Source organism: Carica papaya, chromosome 5 (genome assembly GCF_054855325.1).
Source record: "Carica papaya isolate Zhongbai chromosome 5, ASM5485532v1, whole genome shotgun sequence".
Lineage (NCBI taxonomy): Eukaryota > Viridiplantae > Streptophyta > Magnoliopsida > Brassicales > Caricaceae > Carica > Carica papaya.
In genome coordinates, this window is record NC_142313.1 from 30,943,399 (window position 1) to 30,957,766 (window position 14,368).

Sequence of the window (14,368 nt, forward strand, 5' to 3'; positions counted from 1 at the left end):
AGGGTCCGCTGGTTTATACGCAAATGTGAGTCAAGAAGCAGGGGCATTTTAATCGATATTAGAATAAGAATGAGAGGTGAAGTGTGAACGCACAAGGAAACAAATGACGGGAGAGGGAAGAAAGGAGAAGGAGTGTATGTATTTGCAGTGCGAAATTAAACAAGTGCGATCATACCAGCACTAAAGCTTCGGATCCCATCAGAACTCCGCAGTTAAGTGTGCCTGGGCAAGAGTAGTACTTGGATGGGTGGCCACTTGGGAAGCCCTCGTGTTGCACCAATTTTTTTTCGGATGGGTTGTTCGACGTTACTCGCGAATGGAATTATAAACCGCTTGTTCATTTGCAAAGGTGAGTCACGGTGCCGGGGCATATTCCTTGATATTAGAACGAGAAAGAGAGATGCAGAGTGCACGCACAAGGAAACAAATGACGGGAGGAGGGATGGGAGGAGAAAGAGTGTATGTATTTGCAGTGCAGAATGAAACATGAGGGATCATACCAGCACTAATGCAACGGATTCTATCAGAACTCCGCAGTTAAGGGTGCTTGGGCGAGAAAAGTACTCGGATGGCTGACCTCCTGCGAAGTCCTTATATTTCACCCATTTTCTTGGGAGGTCCTCGTGTTGCACCCATCTTTCGACGTTACTCGCGACTTGATTTATGGTCCGCAGGTTTATTCGCAAATGTGAGTCACGGCACCGTGGCATTTTACTTGATATTTGAACGAGTACGGGAGGTGCAGTGCGCACGCACAAGGAAACAAATGACGGGAGGACGAAGAAAAGAGAAGGAGTGTATGTATTTGAAGCGCAAAATTAAACAAGTGGCATCATACCAGCACTAATGCACTGGATCCTATCAGAACTCTGCAGTTAAGTGTGCTTGGACAAGAGTAGTACTTGGATGGGTGACCTCTTGGGAAGTCCTCGTATCGCAACAATTTTTTTTCAGATGGATCGTTCGACGTTACGAGCGACTGGAACTATGGTCCGCTTGTTTATACGCAAATGTGAGTCAAAAATTAGGGGCATTTTAATCTATATTAGAACGAGAAGGAGATGTGTAGTGTGAACGCACAAGGAAACAAATGATGGGAGGGGGGGAGGGAAGAAGGAGTGTATGTATTTTCAGCACCAAATTAAACAAGTGCGGTCACACCAGCACAAATGCACCGGATCCCATTAGAACTCCGCAGTTAACTGTGCTTTGGCGAAAGTAGTACAATGATGGGTTACCTCCTGGGAAGTTCTCGTGTTTCACCCTTTTTTTTTTTCAGATGTGCCGTTCGATGTTACGCGCGACTTTAATTATGGTCCGCAGATTTATTCACAAATGTGAGTCACGGCGCCGTGGTATTTTACTTGATATTTGAACGAGAACGAAAGGTGCAGTGCGCACGCATAAGGAAACAAATGACGGGAGGGAGAAGAAAGGAGAAGGAGTTTATGTATTTGCAGCGCGAAATTAAACAGGTGCGATCATACCAGCACTAATGTACCGGATCCCATCAGAACTCCGCAGTTAAGTGTGCTTTGGCGAGAGTAGTACTCGTATGGGTGACCTCTTGGGAAGTCCTCGTGTCGCATTAATTTTTTTTTCAGACGGGTCGTTTGACGTTACGCGCGACTGGAACTAGGGTCCACTGGTTTATACGCAAATGTGAGTCAAGAAGCAGGGGCATTTTAATCGATATTAGAACGAGAATGAGAGATGCAGAGTGCACGCACAAGGAAACAAATGACGGGAGGGGGAGATATAGGGAGAAAAAGTGTATGTATTTGCAGCGCAGAATAAAACATGAGCAATCATACCAGCACCAATGCAATGGATTCTATCAGAACTCCGCAAGTTAAGGGTTCTTGGGCGAGAGTAGCACTAGGATGGGTGACCTCCTGCGAAGTCCTTATATTTCACCCATTTTCTTAGGAAGTCCTCGTGTTTCACCCATTTTTTTGCAGATGATTCTTTCGACGATACGCGCGACTTGAATTATGGTCCTCAGGTTTATTCGCAAATGTGAGTCACGGCACCGTAGTATTTTAATTAATATTAGAACGAGCACGGGAGGTGCAATGCGCACGCACATGGAAACAAATGACGGTAGGGGGAAGAAAGGAGAAGGAGTTTATGTATTTGCAGCGTAGAATTAAACGGGTGCGATCATACCAGTACTAATGCACTGGATCCCATCAGAACTCTGCAGTTAAGTGTGCTTGGGCGAGAGTCGTACTCGGATTAGTGACCACCTGGAAAGTCCTCGTGTCGCACCAATTTTTTTTCAGATGGGTCGTTCGACGTTACGCGCGACTGGAACTATGGTCTGCTGGTTTATACGCAAATGTGAGTCAAGAATCAGGGGCATTTTAATCGATATTAGAACGAGAATGAGAGGTGCAGTGTGAACGCACAAGGAAACAAATGATGGGAAGGGGGGAGGGAAGAAGGAGTGTATGTATTTTCAGCACGAAATTAAACAGGTGCGATCTTACCAGCATTAAAGCCTCGGATCCCATCAGAACTCCGCAGTTAGGTGTGCTTGGGCGAGAGTAGTACTCGGATGGGTGACCACTTGGGAAGCCCTCATCTTGCACCTATTTTTTTTCTGATGGGTTGTTCGACGTTAGGCGCGAATGGAATTATAAACCGCTGGTTCATTTGCAAAGGTGAGTCACGGTGCCGGGGCATATTACTTGATATTAGAACGAGAAAGAGAGATGCAGAGTGCACACACAAGGAAACAAATGACGGGAGGGGGAAGAAAGGAGAAGGAGTTTATGTATTTGCAGCGCGAAATTAATCAGGTGCGATCATACCAGCACTAATGTAACAGATCCCATCATAACTCCGCAGTTAAGTGTGTTTGGGCGAGAGTAGTACTCGGATGGGTGACCACTTGGGAAGTCCTCCTGTTGCACCCATTTTTTTGCAGATGATTCTTTCAACGTTACGTGCGACTTGAATTATGGTCCTCAGGTTTATTCGCAAATGTGAGTCACTGCGGTGTAGCATTTTACTTGATATTAGAACGAGAACGGGAGGTGCAGTGCGCACGCACAAGGAAACGAATGATGGGAGGGGGAAGAAAGGCGAATGAGTTTATGTATTTGCAGCGCAAAATTAAACAGGTGCGATCATACCAGCACTAATGCACCGGATCCCATCAGAACTCCGCAATGAAGTGTGTTTGGGCGAGAGTAGTACACGGATGTGTGACCTCTTGGGAAGTCCTCGTATCGCAACAATTTTTTTTCAGACGGGTTGTTCGACGTTACGCGCGACTGAAACTATGGTCCGCTGGTTTATACGCAAATGTGAGTCAAGAATCAGGGGCATTTTAATCGATATTGGAATGAGAAGGAGAGGTGCAGTGTGAACGCACAAGGAAACAAATGATGGGAGGGGGGTAGGGAAGAAGGAGTGTATGTATTTTCAGCACGAAATTAAACAGGTGCGGTCACACTAGCACAAATGCACCGGATCCCATCAGAACTCCGCAGTTAAGTGTGCTTTGGCGAAAGTAGTACAATGATGGGTTACCTCCTGGGAAGTTCTCGTGTTGCACCCATTTTCTTTTTTTTCAAATGTGCCGTTCGACGATACGCGCGACTTGAATTATGGTCATCAGGTTTATTCGCAAATGTGAGTCACGGAACCGTAGCATTTTACTTTATATTAGAACGAGCACGGGAGGTGCAGTGCGCACGCACAAGGAAACAAATGACGGGAGGGGGAAGAAAGGAGAAGGAGTTTATGTATTTGCAGCGCAGAATTAAATGGGTGTGATCATACCAGCACTAATGCACCGGATCCCGTCAGAACTCCGCAGTTAAGTGTGCTTTGGCGAGAGTAGTACTCAGATGGGTGACCTCCTGGGAAGTCCTCGTGTCGCACCAATTTTTTTTCAGACGGGTCGTTCGACGTTACGCGCGATTAGAACTAGGGTCCGCTGGTTTATCCGCAAATGTGAGTCAAGAAGCAGGGGCATTTTAATCGATATTAGAATGAGAATGAGAGGTGCAGTGTGAACGCACAAGGAAACAATTGACGGGAGGGGGAGGGAAGGAGAAGGAGTGTATGTATTTTCAGCACGAAATGAAACAGGTGCAATCATACCAGCACTAGTGCAACGGATTCTATTAGAACTCCGTAGGTAAGGGTGCTTGGGCGAGAGTAGTACTAGCATGGGTTACCTCCTGCGAAGTCCTTATATTTCACCCATTTTCTTGTGAAGTCCTCGTGTTGCACCCGTTTTTTTGTAGATGATTCTTTCGACGTTACGCGCGACGTGAATTTTGGTACGATCGCACCCCTTTAATTCCGCGCTGCAAATACATAAACTCCTTTTCCTTTCTTCCCCCTCCCGTCATTTGTTTCCTTGTGCGTGCGCACTGCACCTCCCGTGCTCGTTCTAATATCAAGTAAAATGCTACGGTGCCGTGACTCACATTTGCGAATAAACCTGAGGACCATAATTCAAGTCGCGCGTATCGTCGAAAGAATCATCTGCAAAAAAATGGGTGCAACACGAGTACTTCCTAAGAAAATGGGTGAAAGCTATGGACTTTGCAGGGGGTCACCCATCCTAGTGCTACTCTCGCCCAAGCACCCTTAACTTGCGGAGTTCTGATAGAATCCGTTGCATTGGTGCTGGTATGATTGCTCATGTTTCATTCTGCGCTGCAAATATATACACTTTTTCTCCTTCCATCCCCCCTCCCGTCATTTGTTTCCTTGTGCGTGCACTCTGCATCTCTTTTTCTCGTTCTAATATCGATTAAAATGCCCCTGCTTCTTGACTCACATTTGCATATAAACCAGTGCACCCTAGTTCCAGTTGCTCGTAATGTCGAACGACTCGTCTAAAAAAAAAAATTAGTGCGAAACGAGGACTTCCCAGGAGGTCACCCATACGAGTACTACTCTCGCCCAAGCACACTTAACTGCGGAGTTCTGATGGGATCCGGTGCATTAGTGCTGGTATGATCGCACCTGTTTAATTTCGCGCTGCAAATACATAAACTCATTCTCCTTTCTTCCACCTCCCGTCATTTGTTTCCTTGTGCGTGCGCACTGCACCTCTCGTTCTCGCTCAAATATCAAGTAAAATGCCACGGTACCGTGACTCACATTTGCGAATAAATCTGCGGACCATAATTAAAGTCGCGCGTAACGTCGAACGACACATCTGAAAAAAATAAAATGGGTGCAACACGAGAACTTTCCATGAGGTAACCCATCATTGTACTACTTATCACCAAAGCACACTTAACTGCGGAGTTCTGATGGGATCCGGTGCATTTGTGCTGGTATGATCGCACCTGTTTAATTTTGCGCTGCAAATACATAAACTCATTCCCCTTTCTTCCCTCTCCCGTCATTTGTTTCCTTGTGCGTGCGCACTGCACCTCCCGTTCTCGTTCTAATATCAAGTAAAATGCTACAGCACCGTGACTCACATTTCCGAATAAACTTGAGGACCATAATATAAGTCGCGCGTAACGTCAAAAGAATCATCTGCAAAAAAATGGGTGCAACACGAGGACTTCACAAGAAAATGGGTGAAATATAAAGACTTCGCAGGAGGTAGCCGATGCTAGTACTACTCTCGCCCAAACACCCTTACCTACGGAGTTCTGATAGAATCCGTTGCATTAGTGCTGGTATGATCGCACCTGTTTCATTTCGCGCAGCAAGTACATAAACTCCTTCTCCTTTCTTTCCCCTCCCGTCATTTCTTTCCTTGTGCGTGCGCACTGCACCTCTCGTTCTCGTTCAAATATCAAGTAAAATGCCACGGCGCCATCACTCACATTTGCGAATAAATCCGCGGACCATAATTAAAGTCGGGCGTAACGTCGAATGGCACATCTGAAAAAAAGAAGATGGGTGCAACACGAGGACTTCGCAGGAGGTAACCCATGCTTGTACTACTCTCGCCCAAGCACCCTTACCTACGGAGTTCTGATAGAATCCGTTGCATTAGTGTTGGTATGATCGCACGTATTTCATTTCGTGCTGAAAATACATACACTCCTCCTTCCCTCCCCCTCCCATCAATTGTTTGCTTGTGCGTTCACACTGCACCTCTCTTTCTCATTTTAATATCGATTAAAATGGGTGCAAGACGAGGACTTCACAAGAAAATGGGTGAAATATAAGGACTTCGCAGGAGGTAACCCATGCTAGTACTACTCTCGCCCAAGCACCCTTACCTACGGAGTTCTGATATAATCCGTTACATTAGTGCTGGTATGATTGCTCATGTTTCATTCTGCGCTGCAAATACATACACTTTTTCTCCCTCCATCCCCTTTCCCGTCATTTGTTTCCTTGTGCGTGCACTCTGCATCTCTCTTTCTCGTTCTAATATCGATTAAAATGCCCCTGCTTCTTGACTCACATTTTCGTATAAACCAGTGGACCCTTGTTCCAGTCCCGCGTAACGTCGAACGACCCGTCTGAAAAAAAAATTAGTGCGACACGAGGACTTCCCAAGAGGTAACCCATTCGAGTACTACTCTCGCCCAAGCACACTTAACTGCGGAGTTCTGATGGGATCCGGTGCATTAGTGCTGGTATGATCGCACCTGTTTAATTTCACGCTGCAAATACATAAACTCCTTCTCCTTTCTTCCCCCTCCCGTCATTTGTTTCCTTGTGCGTGCGCACTGCACCTCTCGTTCTCGTTCAAATATCAAGTAAAATGCCACGGTGCCGTGACTCACATTTGCGAATAAATCTGCGGACCATAATTAAAGTCGCGCATAACATCGAACGACACATCCGAAAAAAAAAATGGGTGCAACACGAGAATTTTCCAGGAGGTAACCCATCATTGTACTACTTTCCCCAAAGCACACTTAACTGCGGAGTTCTGATGGGATCCGGTGCATTTGTGCTGGTGTGACCGCACCTGTTTAATTTCGTGCTGAAAATACATACACTCCTTCTTCCCTCACCCCCTCCCATCATTTGTTTCCTTGTGCGTTCACACTGCACCTCTCCTTCTCGTTCTAATATCGATTAAAATGCCCCTGATTCTTGACTCACATTTGCGTATAAACCAGTGGACCCTAGTTCCAGTCGTGCGTAACGTCGAACGACCCGTCTGAAAAAAAAATTAGTGCGACACGAGGACTTCCCAAGAGGTCACCCATATGAGTACTACTCTCGCCAAAGCACACTTAACTGCGGAGTTCTGACGGGATCCGGTGCATTAGTGCTGGTATGATCGCACCCATTTAATTCTGTGCTGCAAATACATAAACTCCTTCTCCTTTCTTCCCCCTCCCGTCATTTGTTTCTTTGTGCGTGCGCACTGCACCTCCCGTGCTCGTTTTAATATAAAGTAAAATGCTATGGTGCCGTGACTCACATTTGCGAATAAACCTGAGGACTATAATTCAAGTCGCGCGTATCATCGAAAGAATCATCTGCAAAAAAATTGGTGCAACACGAGGACTTCCTAAGAAAATGGGTGAAATATAAGGACTTCACAAGAGGTCACCCATCCTAGTGCTACTCTCGCCCAAACAACCTTAACTTGCGGAGTTCTGATAGAATCCGTTGCATTAGTGCTGGTATGATTGCTAATGTTTCATTCTGCGCTGCAAATACATACACTTTTTATCCCTCCATCCCCCCTCCCGTCATTTGTTTCCTTGTGCGTGCACTCTGCATCTCTCTTTCTAGTTTTAATATCAAGTAATATGCCCCGGCACCGTGACTCACCTTTGCAAATGAACCAGCGGTTTATAATTCCATTTGCGCGTAATGTCGAACAACCCATCCGAAAAAAAAATAGGTGCAACACGAGGGCTTCCCAGGTGGTTACCCATCCGAGTACTACTCTCGCCCAAGCACACTTAACTGCGGAGTTCTGATGGGATCCGGAGCTTTAGTGCTGGTATGATCGCACCTGTTTAATTTCGTGCTGCAAATACATACACTCCTTCTCATTTCTTCCCCCTCCCGTCATTTGTTTCCTTGTGCGTTCACACTTCACCTCTCATTCTCGTTTTAATATCGATTAAAATGCCCCTGCTTCTTGACTCACATTTGCGTATAAACCTGCGGACCCTAGTTCCAGACGCGCGTAACGTCGAACGACCCGTTTGAAAAAAAATTGGTGCGACACGAGGACTTCCCAGGAGGTCACCCATCCGAGTACTAATCTCGCCCAAGCACACTTAACTGCAGAGTTCTGATGGGATCCAGTGTATTAGTGCTGGTATGATCGCACCCGTTTAATTTCGCGCTGCAATTACATAAACTCCTTCTCGTTTCTTCCCCTTCCCGTTATTTGTTTCCTTGTGCGTGCGCACTGCACCTCCCGTGCTCGTTCTAATATCAAGTAAAATACTACGGTGCCATGACTCACATTTGCGAATAGACTTGAGGACCATAATTCAAGTCACGCGTAACGTCAAAAGAATCATCTGCAAAAAAATGGGTGCAACACGAGGACTTCACAAGAAAATGGGTGAAATATAAAGACTTCGCAGGAGGTAACCCATGCTAGTGCTACTCTCGCCCAAGTACCCTTACCTACGGAGTTATGATAGAATCCGTTGCATTAGTGCTGGTATGATCGCACCTGTTTCATTCTGCACTGCAAATACATACACTCTTTCTCCACCCATCTCCCCTCCCGTCATTTGTTTCCTTGTGCGTGCACTCTGCATCTCTCTTTCTCGTTATAATATCAAGTAATATGCCCCGGCACCGTGACTCACCTTTGCAAATAAACCAGCGGTTTATAATTCCATTCCCGTGTAACGTCGAACAACCCATCCGAATACTAATCTCGCCCAAGCACACTTCATTGCGGAGTTCTGATGGGATCCGGTGCATTAGTGCTGGTATGATCGCACCTCTTTAATTTTGCGCTGCAAATACATAAACTCATTCCCCTTTCTTCCCCCTCCCGTCATTTGTTTTCTTGTGCATGCGCACTACACCTCCTGTTCTCATTCTAATATCAAGTAAAATGCTATAGTGCCGTGACTCACATTTGCGAATAAAACTGAGGACCATAATTCAAGTCGCGCGTAATATCGAAAGAATCATCTGCAAAAAAATGGGTGCAACACGAGGACTTCACAAGAAAATGGGTGAAATATAAGGACTTCGCAGGAGGTAACCCATGCTAGTACTACTCTCGCCCAGGAACCCTTACCTACGGAGTTCTGATAGAATCCGATGCATTAGTGCTGGAATGACCGCACCTGTTTAATTTCATGCTGAAAATACATTCACTCCTTCCCTCACCCCCTCCCATCATTTTGTTCCTTGTGCGTTCACAGTGCACCTCTCCTTCTCGTTCTAATATCGATTAAAATTTCCCTGATTCTTGACCCACATTTGCGTATAAACCAGCAGACCATAGTTCCAGTCACGTGTAATGTCGAAGGACCCGTCTGAAAAAAAAATTGGTGCGACACAAGGACTTCCCAAGAGGACACCCATCCGAGTACTACTCTCGCCCAAGCACACATAACTGCGGAGATCTGATGGGATCCAGTGCAATAGTGCTGATATGATCGCACCCGTTTAATTTCGGCCTGCAAATAGATAAACTCCTTCTCCTTTCTTCCCCCTCCTGTCATTTGTTTCCTTGTGCGTGCGCACTACACTTCCCCTGCTCGTTCTAATATCAAGTAAAATACTACGGTGCCGTGACTCACATTTGCGAATAAACCTGAGGACCATAATTCAAGTCGCGTATAACGTCGAAAGAATTATCTGCAAAAAAATGGGTGCAACACGAGGACTTCACATGAAAATGAGTGAAATATAAGGACTTCGCAGGAGGTAACCCATGCTAGTACTACTCTGGCCGAAGCACCCTTACCTACGGAGATCTGATAGAATCCGTTACATTAGTGCTAGTATGATCGCACTTGTTTAATTTCATGCTGAAAATACATACACTCCTTCTCCTTCCCTCCCCCTCCCATCAATTGTTTCCTTGTGCGTTCACACTGCACCTCTCCTTCTCGTTCTAATATCGATTAAAATGCCCCTGCTTCTTGACTCACATTTGCGTATGAACCAGTGGACCCCAGTTCCAGTCGCGCGTAACGTCGAACGACCTGTCTGAAAAAAAATTAGTGCGACACGAGGACTTCCCAGGAGGTCACCCATCCGAGTACTACTCTCGCCCAAGCACACTTAACTGCAGAGTTCTGATGGGATCCAGTGCATTAGTGCTGGTATGATCGCACCCGTTTAAATTTGCGCTGCAAATATATAAACTCCTTCTCCTTTCTTCCCCCTCCCGTCATTTGTTTCCTCGTGCGTGCACACTGCACCTCCCGTGCTCGTTCTTATATCAAGTAAAATGCTACGGTGCCATGACTCACATTTGCGAATAAACCTGAGGACCATAATTCAAGTCGCGCGTATCGTCGAAAGAATCATCTGCAAAAAAATGGGTGCAACACGAGGACTTCCTAAAAAAATGGGTGAAATATAAGGATTTCGCAGGAGGTCACCCATCCTAGTGCTACTCTCGCCCAAGCACCCTTAACTTGCGGAGTTCTGATAGAATCCGTTGCATTGGTGCTGCTATGATTGATCATGTTTCATACTGCGCTGCAAATACATACACTTTTTCTCCCTCAATCCCCCCTCCCGTCATTTGTTTCCTTGTTCGTGCACTCTGCATCTCTCCTTCTTGTTCTAATATCGATTAAAATGCCCCTGCTTCTTGACTCACATTTGTATATAAACCAGCGGACCCTAGTTCCAGACGCGCGTAACGTCGAACGACCCGTCTGAAAAAAAATTGGTGCGACACGAGGACTTCCCAGGAGGTCACCCATCCGATTACTAGTCTCGCCCAAGCACACTTCACTGTGGAGTTCTGATGGGATCCGGTGCATTAGTGCTGGTATGATCGCACCTCTTTAATTTTGCGCTGCAAATACATAAACTCATTCGCCTTTCTTCCCCCTCCCGTCATTTGTTTCCTTGTGCGTGCGCACTGCACCTCCCGTTCTCGTTCTAATATCAAGTAAAATGCTACAGCGCCGTGACTCACATTTGCGAATAAAGCTGAGGACCATAATTGAAGACGCGCGTAACGTCGAAAGAATCATCTGCAAAAAAATGGGTGCAACACGAGGACTTCACAAGAAAATGGGTGAAATATAAGGACTTCCCAGGAGGTAACCAATGCTAGTACTACTCTCGCCCAAACACCCTTACCTACGAAGTTCTGATAGAATCCGTTGCATTAGTGCTGGTATGATCGCACATGTTTCATTTCGTGCTGAAAATACATGCACTCATTTTCCTTCCCTCCCCCTCCAATCAATTGTTTCCTTGTGCGTTCACACTGCACCTCTTCTTCTCGTTCTAATATCGATTAAAATGCCCCTGCTTCTTGACTCACATTTGCATATAAACCAGCGAACCCCAGTTCCAGTCGCACGTAATGTCGAACGACCCATCTGGAAAAAAATTGGTGCGACACGAGGACTTCCCAGGAGGTCACCTATCCGAGTACTACTCACACCCAAGCACACTTAACTGCGGAGTTTTGATTGGATCTGGTGCATTAGTGGTGGTATGATCGCACCCGTTCAATTCAGCACTGCAAATACATAAACTCATTCTCCTTTCCTCCCCCTCCCGTCATTTGTTTCCTTGTGCGTGCGCACTGCACCTCCCGTGCTCATTCTAATATCAAGTAAAATGCTACGATGCCGTGACTCACATTTGCGAATAAACCTGAGGACCATAATTCAAGTCGCGCGTATCGTCGAAAGAATCATCTGCAAAAAAATGGGTGCAACACGAGAACTTCCTAAGAAAATGGGTGAAATATAAGGACTTCGCAGGAGGTCACCCATCCTAGTGCTACTCTTGCCCAAACAGCCCTAACTTGCGGAATTCTGATAGAATCCGTTGCATTGGTGCTGGTATGATTGCTCATGTTTCATTCTGCGCTTCAAATACATACACTTTTTCTCCCTCCATCCCCCCTCCCGTTATTTATTTCCTTGTGCGTGTACTCTGCATCTCTCCTTCTCGTTTTAATATCGATTAAAATGCCCCTGCTTCTTGACTCACATTTGCGTATAAATCAGTGGACCCTAGTTCCAGTCGCGCGTAACGTCGAACGACCCGTCTGAAAAAAAAAATTAGTGCGACACGAGGACTTCCCAGGAGGTCACCCATCCGAGTACTACTCTCGCCCAAGCACACTTAACTGCAGAGTTTTGCTTGGATCCGATGCATTAGTGTTGGTATGATCGGACATGTTTAATTTCGCGCTGCAAATAGATAAACTCCTTCTCCTTTCTTCCCCCTCCCGTCATTTGTTTCCTTAGGCGCGCGCACTGCACCTCTCGTTCTCGTTCAAATATCAAGTAAAATGCCACGGCGCCGTGACTCACATTTGCGAATAAATCTGCAGACCATAATTAAAGTCGCGCGTATCGTCGAACGGCACATCTGAAAAAAAGAAAATGGGTGCAACACGAGAACTTCCCAGGAGGTAACCCATCATTGTACTACTTTCGCCAAAGCACACTTAACTGCGGAGTTCTGATGGGATCCGGTGTATTTGTGCTGGTGTGACCGTACCTGTTTAATTTCGTGCTGAAAATACATACACTCCTTCTTCCCTCCTCCCCTCCCATCATTTGTTTCCTCGTGCGTTCACACTGGACCTCTCATTCTCGTTCTAATATCGATTAAAATGCCCTTGCTTCTTGACTCACATTTGCGTAAAAACCAGCGGACCCTAGTTCTAGACGCGCGTAACGTCGAACGACCCGTCTGAAAAAAAATTGGTGCAACACGAGGACTTCCCAAGAGGTCACCCATCCGAGTACTAATCTCGCCCAAGCACACTTCACTGCGGAGTTCTGATGGGATCCGATGCATTAGTGCTGGTATGATCGCACCTGTTTAATTTCGCGCTGCAAATACATAAACTCATTCCCCTTTCTTCCCCCTCCCGTCATTTGTTTCCTTGTGCGTGCGCACTGCACCTCCCGTTCTCGTTCTACTATCAAGTAAAATACCACGGCGCCGTGACTCACATTTGCGAATAAACCTGAGGACCATAATTCAAGTCGCGCGTAACGTCGAACGGCACATCTGAAAAAAAGAAAAGGGGTACAACACGAGAACTTCCCAGGAGGTAACCCATCATTGTACTACTTTCGCCAAAGCACACAAAACTGCGGAGTTCTGATGGGATCCGGTGCATTTGTGCTGGTGTGACCGCACCTGTTTAATTTTGTGCTGAAAATACATACACTCCTTCTTCCCTCCCCCCCTCCAATCATTTGTTTCCTTGTGCGTTCACACTGCACCTCTCCTTCTCGTTCTAATATCGATTAAAATTCCCCTGATTCTTAACTCACATTTGCTTCTAAACCAGCGGACCATAGTTTTAGTCACGCGTAACGTCGAACGACCCATCTGAAAAAAAATTGTTGCGATACGAGGACTTCCCAAGAGGTCACCCATCCGAGTACTACTCTCGCCTAAGCACACTTAACTGCAGAGTTCTAATGGGATCCAACGCATTAGTGCTGGTATGATGCCACTTGTTTAATCTTGCGCTTCATATACATACACTCCTTCTCTTTTCCTCCTCCTCCCGTCATTTGTTTCCTTGTGCGTGCGCACTGCACCTCCCGTACTCGTTCTAATATCAAGTAAAATGTCACGGCGCCGTGACTCACATTTGCGAATAATCCTGCGGACCATAAATCAAGTCGCGCGTAACGTCGAAAGATTCATCTGCAAAAAGATGGGTGCAACACGAGGACCTCCCAAGAAAATGGGTGAAATATAAGGACTTCGCAGGAGGTCACCCATCCGAGTACTTTTCTCGCCCAAGCACCCTTAACTGCGGAGTTCTGATAGAATCCGTTGCATTAGTGCTGGTATGATCCATCATGTTTCATTCTGCACTGCAAATACATACACTCTTTCTCCTCCCATCCCCCCTCCCGTCATTTGTTTCCTTGTGCGTGCACTCTGCATCTCTCTTTCTGGTTCTAATATAAAGTAATATGACCCGGCACTGTGACTCACCTTTGCAAATGAACCAGCGGTTCATAATTCCATTCGCGCGTAACGTCGAACAACCCATCCGAAAAAAAATAAGTGCACCACGAGGGCTTCCCAAGTGGTCACCCATCCGAGTACTACTCTCGCCCAAGCACACTTAACTGTGGAGTTCTGATGGGATCCGGGGCTTTAGTGCTGGTATGATTGCATAAGTTTAATTTTGCGCTGCAAATACATACACTCCTTCTCCTTTCTTCCCCCTCCCGTCATTTGTTTCCTTGTGCGTTCACACTTCACCTCTCATTCTCGTTCTAATATCGATTAAAAT

General features: G+C 46.1%; 6 non-coding genes and 20 pseudogenes across 6 annotated transcripts; 10 read left to right on the top strand and 16 right to left on the bottom strand.

Annotated features, from left to right (window-relative positions):
* Positions 1–161: 161 nt before the first annotated feature.
* Positions 162–280, top strand: LOC148263730 (5S ribosomal RNA; annotated as a pseudogene).
* Positions 281–825: 545 nt separating this feature from the next.
* On the top strand, positions 826–943 carry LOC148263731 (5S ribosomal RNA; annotated as a pseudogene).
* A 204-nt stretch (positions 944–1,147) lies between these two features.
* On the top strand, positions 1,148–1,266 carry LOC148263732 (5S ribosomal RNA; annotated as a pseudogene).
* Positions 1,267–1,473: 207 nt separating this feature from the next.
* LOC148263733 (5S ribosomal RNA) lies at positions 1,474–1,592 on the top strand (annotated as a pseudogene).
* Positions 1,593–2,155: 563 nt separating this feature from the next.
* Positions 2,156–2,274, top strand: LOC148263734 (5S ribosomal RNA; annotated as a pseudogene).
* A 204-nt stretch (positions 2,275–2,478) lies between these two features.
* LOC148263735 (5S ribosomal RNA) lies at positions 2,479–2,597 on the top strand (annotated as a pseudogene).
* Positions 2,598–2,802: 205 nt separating this feature from the next.
* On the top strand, positions 2,803–2,921 carry LOC148263736 (5S ribosomal RNA; annotated as a pseudogene).
* A 205-nt stretch (positions 2,922–3,126) lies between these two features.
* Positions 3,127–3,245, top strand: LOC148263737 (5S ribosomal RNA; annotated as a pseudogene).
* A 204-nt stretch (positions 3,246–3,449) lies between these two features.
* LOC148263738 (5S ribosomal RNA) lies at positions 3,450–3,568 on the top strand (annotated as a pseudogene).
* A 210-nt stretch (positions 3,569–3,778) lies between these two features.
* LOC148263739 (5S ribosomal RNA) lies at positions 3,779–3,897 on the top strand (annotated as a pseudogene).
* Positions 3,898–4,875: 978 nt separating this feature from the next.
* On the bottom strand, positions 4,876–4,994 carry LOC148263740 (5S ribosomal RNA). Its single transcript, XR_015820128.1, has one exon. It is a non-coding gene; the product is annotated as a 5S ribosomal RNA (ribosomal RNA).
* Positions 4,995–5,203: 209 nt separating this feature from the next.
* On the bottom strand, positions 5,204–5,323 carry LOC148263741 (5S ribosomal RNA; annotated as a pseudogene).
* A 563-nt stretch (positions 5,324–5,886) lies between these two features.
* LOC148263742 (5S ribosomal RNA) lies at positions 5,887–6,005 on the bottom strand (annotated as a pseudogene).
* A 468-nt stretch (positions 6,006–6,473) lies between these two features.
* On the bottom strand, positions 6,474–6,592 carry LOC148263743 (5S ribosomal RNA). The gene has a single exon (XR_015819622.1). It is a non-coding gene; the product is annotated as a 5S ribosomal RNA (ribosomal RNA).
* Positions 6,593–6,799: 207 nt separating this feature from the next.
* LOC148263744 (5S ribosomal RNA) lies at positions 6,800–6,918 on the bottom strand (annotated as a pseudogene).
* A 205-nt stretch (positions 6,919–7,123) lies between these two features.
* Positions 7,124–7,242, bottom strand: LOC148263745 (5S ribosomal RNA; annotated as a pseudogene).
* A 562-nt stretch (positions 7,243–7,804) lies between these two features.
* LOC148263746 (5S ribosomal RNA) lies at positions 7,805–7,923 on the bottom strand. Its single transcript, XR_015820624.1, has one exon. It is a non-coding gene; the product is annotated as a 5S ribosomal RNA (ribosomal RNA).
* Positions 7,924–8,128: 205 nt separating this feature from the next.
* On the bottom strand, positions 8,129–8,247 carry LOC148263747 (5S ribosomal RNA). The gene has a single exon (XR_015820204.1). It is a non-coding gene; the product is annotated as a 5S ribosomal RNA (ribosomal RNA).
* Positions 8,248–9,434: 1,187 nt separating this feature from the next.
* Positions 9,435–9,553, bottom strand: LOC148263748 (5S ribosomal RNA; annotated as a pseudogene).
* Positions 9,554–10,112: 559 nt separating this feature from the next.
* On the bottom strand, positions 10,113–10,231 carry LOC148263749 (5S ribosomal RNA). The gene has a single exon (XR_015820484.1). It is a non-coding gene; the product is annotated as a 5S ribosomal RNA (ribosomal RNA).
* A 561-nt stretch (positions 10,232–10,792) lies between these two features.
* On the bottom strand, positions 10,793–10,911 carry LOC148263750 (5S ribosomal RNA; annotated as a pseudogene).
* A 559-nt stretch (positions 10,912–11,470) lies between these two features.
* LOC148263751 (5S ribosomal RNA) lies at positions 11,471–11,589 on the bottom strand (annotated as a pseudogene).
* Positions 11,590–12,480: 891 nt separating this feature from the next.
* Positions 12,481–12,599, bottom strand: LOC148263752 (5S ribosomal RNA; annotated as a pseudogene).
* Positions 12,600–12,803: 204 nt separating this feature from the next.
* LOC148263753 (5S ribosomal RNA) lies at positions 12,804–12,922 on the bottom strand. The gene has a single exon (XR_015820707.1). It is a non-coding gene; the product is annotated as a 5S ribosomal RNA (ribosomal RNA).
* Positions 12,923–13,131: 209 nt separating this feature from the next.
* LOC148263754 (5S ribosomal RNA) lies at positions 13,132–13,250 on the bottom strand (annotated as a pseudogene).
* Positions 13,251–14,133: 883 nt separating this feature from the next.
* Positions 14,134–14,252, bottom strand: LOC148263755 (5S ribosomal RNA; annotated as a pseudogene).
* Between the last annotated feature and the right edge of the window lie 116 nt (positions 14,253–14,368).